This window comes from Sorex araneus, chromosome 4, assembly GCF_027595985.1.
Source record: "Sorex araneus isolate mSorAra2 chromosome 4, mSorAra2.pri, whole genome shotgun sequence".
Classification (NCBI taxonomy): Eukaryota; Metazoa; Chordata; class Mammalia; order Eulipotyphla; family Soricidae; genus Sorex; species Sorex araneus.
Genome location: NC_073305.1, coordinates 157735695 through 157744075, shown reverse-complemented (window position 1 = coordinate 157744075; position 8381 = coordinate 157735695).

Here is an 8381-nt window from a genome sequence, read left to right as displayed (position 1 = left end):
ACCATTAAGATATAGGGATGCACCCAGAATCCATTACAATGCTTCAGTCTCAATCTAATCCAACTGGGGATGTGAGGGTACCCAGGCCACTAGTGGGAACTCATGTCCTACTGGGCCTTCTTTACAGTAACTGGGCAAACATAGCCCCCTTCAGCCGTATCTTGAGGAGTCCAACCTCAAGGAAATCCAGCCTTTCCTTACAACATCCTCCATTTTTCTCAGGTCTGTGTTTTGGTATATAAATTAGTGTGTGAGTTCTAGCTTTCCTCCCCAAAAGTATCCAGAATAAATCTTAGGGCTTTAGAAAACAAACTAGGGGAAGGAATGATAGTTCAGCAGGGAGGGCGTTTGCCTTGCATGCAGCTAACCCGGGTTTGATTCCCAGCATTCCATATGGTCCCCCGAGCAAAGTATCCTCTGGCCAATTAATCAGAAAAAGAAATTTATTAAGTGGTTCCTAGAAATATAGGGTGGGCTGGAAAATCAGACTAAAGGTGAAAGTTTTGGGACTTGGGTGTTAAGCATCAATCACAGCAGAGGGGCTCTGCTAAGACACGCTGTAGTAGTTGCTGACAGAGCTTGGATGTTGCTGTTTGCCCTGCCACCTCCAAGTGGACTTGCTCAAATATGCAGTTCTTGTTGCCTCCCAGGTCAAGGCTATCAGGAAACAATCTTGAAATGATTCAGTAGGTTGGAATGCTGCTATCACCAACACCACCAAAAGGGAACCTGTAGGGCCAGAGAGAGTGGGTACAGGGGTTCAGGGGTTTGTATTGCACATAGCTGACCATGGCTCTAACCTGGTCACCAGATGGCCCCTGAGCACTGCCAGGATTAACCTCTGAGCTCAGAACCAGAGTAAACTATGAGCACTTCTGGGTGTGGCCCCAAAACAAGTGAAAGGTATATTGGTCAGATTCTTCTTCCCACATGCTTGCTTTTCAGTTTCTCCACATTAGAGGATTCCAGGAGATAATAAGTGCTATTTTGCAGGAGCGCAGAGATGGGATATGAGGATCCATTTTTAGGAGCTCTGGCATCTACCCTGATGACACAACATAGTCCCTAAACATGAGGAGGCTATCTACTCCAAAGATACTGAATTACAGAGCACAATAATCTTTGGAGTTAGAAAAATACAGAGGGATTGAAGAGATAGCTCATTTGGATAAGAGCATGCTTTGCATCATGGGAGGCCGAGGTTAGATCCCTAGCATCACAAGATACCCTAGCATCACCAGGGATGACCCCTGAGCACACAGAGCCCTGAGTAACTCCTGAGTATTCCAAGTGTAGGCCAAAATATCTCTCCACAACCCATAACTCCCACAAAGAAAAGAAAATTATAGAGATAAACCATCGTAGACTTGCTATTTTTATTTATTTATTTTTTGCTTTTGGGGTCACACCCAGCAATGCTCGGGGGTTACTCCTGGCTTTGCACTCAGGAATTACTCCTGATGGTGCTTGGGGGACCATATGGGAGCTGGGGATCGAACCCAGGTCAGGCGCATGCAAGGCAAATGCCCTACCTGCTGTGCTATCACTCCGGTCCCAGGATGCTATTTTATACAAAGACAAAGGAGGATTAAAAAGTCAGTAATATGCCACCCTTTGTGAGGGAAAAGTTTCACTTGAAGAAGAATTAAAAAGATACCATTAAAAGTCACTGCCAATAGGAGTTAGGGAGCTATGTTAAAGGGCTGTAGCACACACCTGGCGTACACAAAGCCCACATGCTTTCCAGCAAGATGTTTCCAGTACTACATGATATGGTCCTGGAGACTCCAGAACACCACTGGGCCCAATTTCTGAAATAAGGTATGGTTGACCATTGTGCTATCCTGGTCACACAGCTGACTGAATATCATGGGACTAGTCCTGCTTTGGAGACCTATTCTCCTGAGTAACAATCAACCAATCTCTAAGAGAGGCAGAGGAATCGAACCCCGGTCAGCCACGTGCAAGGCAAATGCCCTACCCACTGTGCTATCGCTCCAGCCCATCATTAATTTAATTCTTAATTGCTAAATTTGACAGTCAAACAAACAAAAGAACCTGGTTGTATATTGAGTGATCAGGATCACTCCTCAGAGAAAAGCTTTATTTCAGGTAGCGTTACTCTAAGTGCCCGGCCCACATTTTTGACTGGAGGAAAACATTAAGAGGAAGAAAATGTACAAAAATGTTTTAAATTCCTTTTCAGTAGGAATTGTTTTTGGACAAAGGGAAATCTGTCCCTTATGTTGAGCAGTCCAATTAACATCAAATAGATTAATTGGCGATAAGAACCAATTTAATTATTATACTTACACATGCACATATGTATCCCAAACTAAGGAATGGGATGGAAGTCTAGGGCTTTAAGGAGAAAGAGGATTCAAAGGTAGAGAGTATAACAGTTGTTTCTGATAAAGATCTTAATTCAGGGTCATACTCGCAAATTTTATTTTAGGCTGTTAAGGGAGTGGCAAAACTTCCTCATGATTCCTCAATTAATCTTAGCTCAGAACAAAATGACATGTCTTAGGAATGTCTATTTCAGATATCTTGAGAAACACATCCTTCAATTAGCATTTTTTTAAATAAAATCAGCTTATGTTGTAGGACAAAATCTAAGGGGAAGTAGATAAAATAATAAAATTAAAGAAATATACTTTAATGTTAAGACTGAATTGGATGTATCAGCATGAACTCATATTTTAAAAAATACTTTTTCTACAAGTTTTTGTCCACTTGTAGAAAAATGAAATATCTCAGGTGTAAAATCAACTGAAATAGAGATTTTTAATCTCTCTTAAGAAGTATTCAGGTTTGGTATCAAAACAGCAAGAAAACATTAAAGGAATTATGTTAAAATGGATTAAAACATTAAAACAGTTATGTTAAAATGGAGAGGCACTAATTTCAAACATCTTCTCTATTTGTGATCATTTGAACAATCATTCCCCATGTTAATAGTTTATCAAAATTCATTGAATTTATGAAAATTAGTGAGATTAGCAAAAGTCAGAGGGGAAAAAAACACCTAACCTACCACATCTTTGAGGCATTTATTTAACTCTTTTTTGGGCCACACCCAGTGATGCACAGGGGTTACTCCTGGCTCATGCACTCAGGAAATACTCCTGACGGTGCTCAGGAGACCGTATGGGATGCTGGGAATCGAACCTGGGTTGGCTGTGTGCAAGACAAATGCCCTACCTTCTGTGCTATCACTCCAGCCCCTATTTAACTCTTATAGGGAAAAAATTTCCCTTAAAAATTTTTGACATCTTAGCTGAAAACCATTACTCTTAGTAACAAAAGACAAATTAACAAGAGGAAAACAGAAGTTTAGTAACATGTAGATGAAAGAAACCTGAGTAACTCTCCAAAATACCTTAAATATCATCTGCAGCTAAAGACAAAAATAGATAAGCAGGGCTGGAATCCAGTGATGGTAGTTTATCAGGGAAACCAGAGTAAAGATGACTGAGTTACTTTGATAAAGAAGTAGAAAAATTTTTTCAGAAGGGGAACAAAGGAGTTGTTTGGTGTTGCAAGATGTGAAGGTTGTAGAAATTTGTTGCATAATTTTGCATTCACAAAATAAATAATGCTGAGTGTGCTCTCTCCCGCCTCGTGGGGTGGTCTGGTGGCCAAGGGTCGCTTCCCCACCCTGGCCTACAGCCGCCACCAACAGACACATATAGGAGAAAACAGGCCACCAGGCTGGTAAGTGATCAGTTGCCGTTTATTCCAACCTCAGGTTCACCTTTGTTCCATTCTCCCTTCATGCCTGTTCCACTCTCACTGAGCACCCCATAACAGTCTCACACTGGCCCTCATTCCCATCTCTTCCTGTCCCTCATGCTAGTCTCCCATGCCCAGTCTCACAGCCTTAGCCTAGAGCCCAACCTTCAAGGGTTGAGGGTAGCAAATACACCTAAGTCAGATAGCACAGTCAGCATATGTTTACCCTTTCCTTTCCTTCTGAGGAAGCTCTTATTTTTTTTATTATTTTTTTAAATTTTATTCTTTTATTGAATCACCATGTGGAAAGTTATAAAGCTTTCAGGTTTAAGTCTCAGTTATACAATGCTCAAACACCCATCCCTTCACTGAGGAAGCTCTTCTAAGACTAAGATTTCCTCCTGCTAGGAGATCTGCTCAAGGGCTAAATTTCATCTAAGGACACACTTCTCCTTTCTTTAGTCCATAAATAATCATATTAGATTTACTTATGTCTTAATAATCTTTATAGTCATTTTGTATGGACACAGAAATATATTAAGCTTATTGGGTGACTCTCCTTGGGACATCTCCCTCTAGATCCCAGACTACAGTCCTCGGGCAGATTAGTCTTTCCTAATCCCTGCAGGGTCCTTGTCCAGTCACTTCTCCTTGAGTCATGACAGAATTTGTCCACTACCATGCTCTTAAATTATTTTAAGTTTTATGGCACTTGGCCTGTCCCATTTTGATGCCAGGGTAGTTAGCAGCTTGCCCTGGGTCTATCTGATGTTGGTGGGCCCCACGGGTGACTTGTGTGAAGCAAGGAGGAGAAAGACGATCTTTCTCTCCCCATCCACCTCTGCCGTCCAGGACCCAGAGTTACTGGGTTCTTGCCTCACTTTTGCAGAAAAGAATTTCAGGAGTAGACGAGCAGTGAAGTAAATAGATTTTATTTGGAGAGTTTTTGAAGGTGTAGAGGGGGAGAGAGAGAGTGAGAGACAGAGTAATGTGCTCAAGAGAGAACATGGGCTTCTCTAAGGACTGAGAGAGCCCCTACACACATGCCATCATTAGTCAGAAAAGCATGAAAGTACACATCTCAAGAGAGGAGATGCGGGCGACACTCGTGCTCGGCCATGTGGGCGAAGGCAGCACATGGGGGTTGGGCAGCATATACGCACACTTCCTTTGTTCAAGGCGGTTTTTATAGACCCTTCTCGGGTTGTTGGATCCAGAACATTCTGGAGCATTCTCAGGGCTGAATCACTAAAGTTAATCAGATTAAGGGAAAGGTCCAATCTCCTCAGGATCTGCTGCTAAAGGGCTTATCAGGTCTGTTTTCCGTATCAACAGGGTTGATTAGTCTTAGAATTGTTGACCTATATTTTATTGCTGAGGGCCTTTCCCTGTCTATCTGCCTAAATCACATCCAGTCTCTTCATCTGGACCCTGCTTTTGGGGTGCTAGGAACTAAGAGTAACTGAAGCTTACGTCAAGTAAATACAACAGATGCCCAGAGTAAATATTATACTGAGTTAATTAACTCCCAAGTTACAAACGCGTTGCATTACCTGTCTTCTTGTGTCTATACAAAAAGGACATTGCTCTAAAGTAAACTATGCAAAAGACATAAGGAAAAGAGAAAAGCAATATTTCATTTACAAATATAAATGCAGAGATCTCTGAAAAATTTGACTTTACAAGTCATAGATTCTGTTTAGGGAAAATGAGTGATTAACAGATAGAGAAAGCAGAGCACAGAGAAGTTAAAGATGAGTACCCCAGGAAGGGAAATGATGCAATTTCCAACATAAATCTCCCTGGACTTAATTACTAAAATACAGAAATTCTAAGCTGCGTGGCCACTATTGCAGCCGAGCAACTTCATATCTCTTCATTCTCATCAATGGAAAACTAATTATCAAATGCTTCCTTGTCAGTAGGGCTGTATTTTTGGGGGGTAAACTCCAAAAACAACAGTGAGTTGTGTGTTGAAACTCCAACAACAACAATAGTGAGTTTTGTGTCTAAATATGGAATGTAATCAAGGTAAAGAGAAAATGAAGTGAAATTTATCAGTTATGCAGGTGGGGGTTGGGGGTGGGGGGTGGGAGGTATACTGGGGTTTTTTGGTGGTAGAATATGGGCACTGGTGAAAGGATGGGTGTTTGAGCATTGTATAACTGAGACATAAGCCTGAGAACTTTGTAACTTTCCACATGGTGATTCAATAAAATAATTTTTTTTAAAAATTGACTTTCAAAAAAAAAAAAAAGAAGTGTTCTCAATCATTGTGTTTTGTTGGTTCAGTGTCATATGAAACCTATGTATGGCGTGAAACCTATAAAAGTTAGTCATGCTGGGGCTGGAGTGATAGCACAGCGGGTAGGGCGTCTGCCTTGCACGCGGCCAACCCGGGTTCAAATCCCAGCGTCCCATATGGTCCCCCGAGCACCACTAGGAGTAATTCCTGTGTGCATGAGCCAGGAGTGACCCCTGTGCATCGCCGGGTGTGACCCAAAAAGCAAAAAAAAAGTTAGTCATGCCTTGTTTTGTCATTTTTATTATATTCAATTTTGAAAGTAGGAAAAAGGAAAATAACAAGACATTAGAAATCAAAACATTAGATACAGACACCCCCCCACCTTCTTATTAAAACCTATTACACAAGGGGGCGCTAAATTAACATGTAATAGAACAGTCAACAAAAGGACCAACCTTTAAGTTAACTTTAGTATATAATTTTTTTTTTTCTTTTTGGGTCACACCTGGCGATGCACAGGGGTCACTCCTGGCTCATGCACTCAGAATTACCCCTGGCGGTGCTCGGCGGACCATATGGGATGCTGGGTATTGAACCCGGGTCAGCCGCATGCAAGGCAAACACCCTACCCGCTGTGCTATTGCTCCAGCCCCCATTTAGTATATAATTTAACTTATAATTAATTAATCATTTCACAGCTGAGAATGGACTTATTTACTGATTGTGGAATATTTTAATATTACACTTAAGTTTAATCTTTCTTTACAGGTGAGATTTCAGGTTTCTTAAGGATGAACACACACGCACACGTACAAACACACACACACTACAAACATGTACCTTTCATTTGAATTGAAATAATAATAAGATCTCATTTACATTTTTTCAGGACTTTTCTTACATGTGTAATTATAATTTTAAGTAATTAGAAACATTTCTGGAGCGGGTAGGAGGTTGCTTATGGGTGTGACCCCCAGGTCTCCATAGATTGGGGGAAGCAGGCAGAGGATCTTTGCTACCAGAGAGTGTCCTGCCCACACGGCAGAGCCTGGCAAGCTCCCCGTGGCATATTCGATATGCCAAAAACCGTAACAATAACAGGTCCCTTCCCCTGACCCTGAAAAAAGCCTCCAATCATTGGGAAAGACAAGTAAGGAGAGGCTGCTAAAATCCCAGGGCTGGGATGAATGGAGACGTTATTGGCACTAGCTCTAGTAAATTGATGAACAACAGGATGACAGTGATACAATGATAGAAACATTTGTAAAAATTAAGTAGTGCTATTGGTGACACAAAATGTTTTTATTATGGTATTTCCTTGCCTTGATTGTTGGTTTAAATTTCTAAGAGAAAGAATTCTCTCTTAGTGATTTAAACTGTTTCTCTAGTGCAGCTATGAAAACACTGTTCATTCACTTGGGTGTTTCATTCCTATCTCTATGTTTTCACATTTGTTGGAGTCATTTATAGGAGCTATTAGGCCAAGTAGCACAATTTTGAGAACAGGTTGAAATATTCAGTAATATTCATCATCATCATCATCATCATCATCATCATCATCATCATCATCATCATCATCATTATCATCATCATCCCGTTGATTGTCCAATTTCTCGAGCGGTCTCAGTAACGTCTCTATTCATCCTGGCTCTGAGATTTACCTTACTCATCCTTCCCAACAATGTCGCATTGGAGGCTCTTTCAGGGTCAGGGGAATGAGACGCAGCATTGTTATTGGTTTTGGCATATGAATACACCACAGGGAGTTTGCGAGGCTCTCCCATGTGGGCAGGAAACTGTTGGTAGCCTGCTGGTTTTCCCAGAGGGATGGCCCCGCAGTTCCGGGAGCTTGCTTTTAAGTCTCTGCATGTTGGCCATTGATGGGATTACAGGACACCAGGGGGAAGTCCCTGGGTGTGATCACCTAGCTACTGGAAAATGGAAAATCTGGGCAGAGGAGGCCCAGTCCGGATCCGAGCAGGCTTGGAGGTCTCAGCCCCCGGTTCCACACACCTGGGTTCCTCTGCCAGTACCTTCATGTGTGAGGCTCATCCGAACATGTGGAGAGGGGCCTTGAGCATGTCTGTGGCTAAGGCTCTGGAGGTCTTCGGCCGCAAGAGCTCTGTTCAGGGCGGGGAGGGAAGCTGGAGCCCATCCCCTTCGATAGACCCCAGGGAATACAGCCAAGCGAGAGGACCAGAGACTCTCTGTGTTGCTCTCTTCCGGGAGCTTGCTTTCAAGTCTCTAGATGTTGGCCATTGACAGGATTACAGGGCGCCAGGGTAATATTCATATCTTCATTCATTTTTATTTGTTTCTTTTGTTTTGGGGTCACCCAGGTGATGCTCGGGGCTTACTCCTGGCTCTGTGTTCAGGGATAACTCTGGTGGGACTTGAGGGA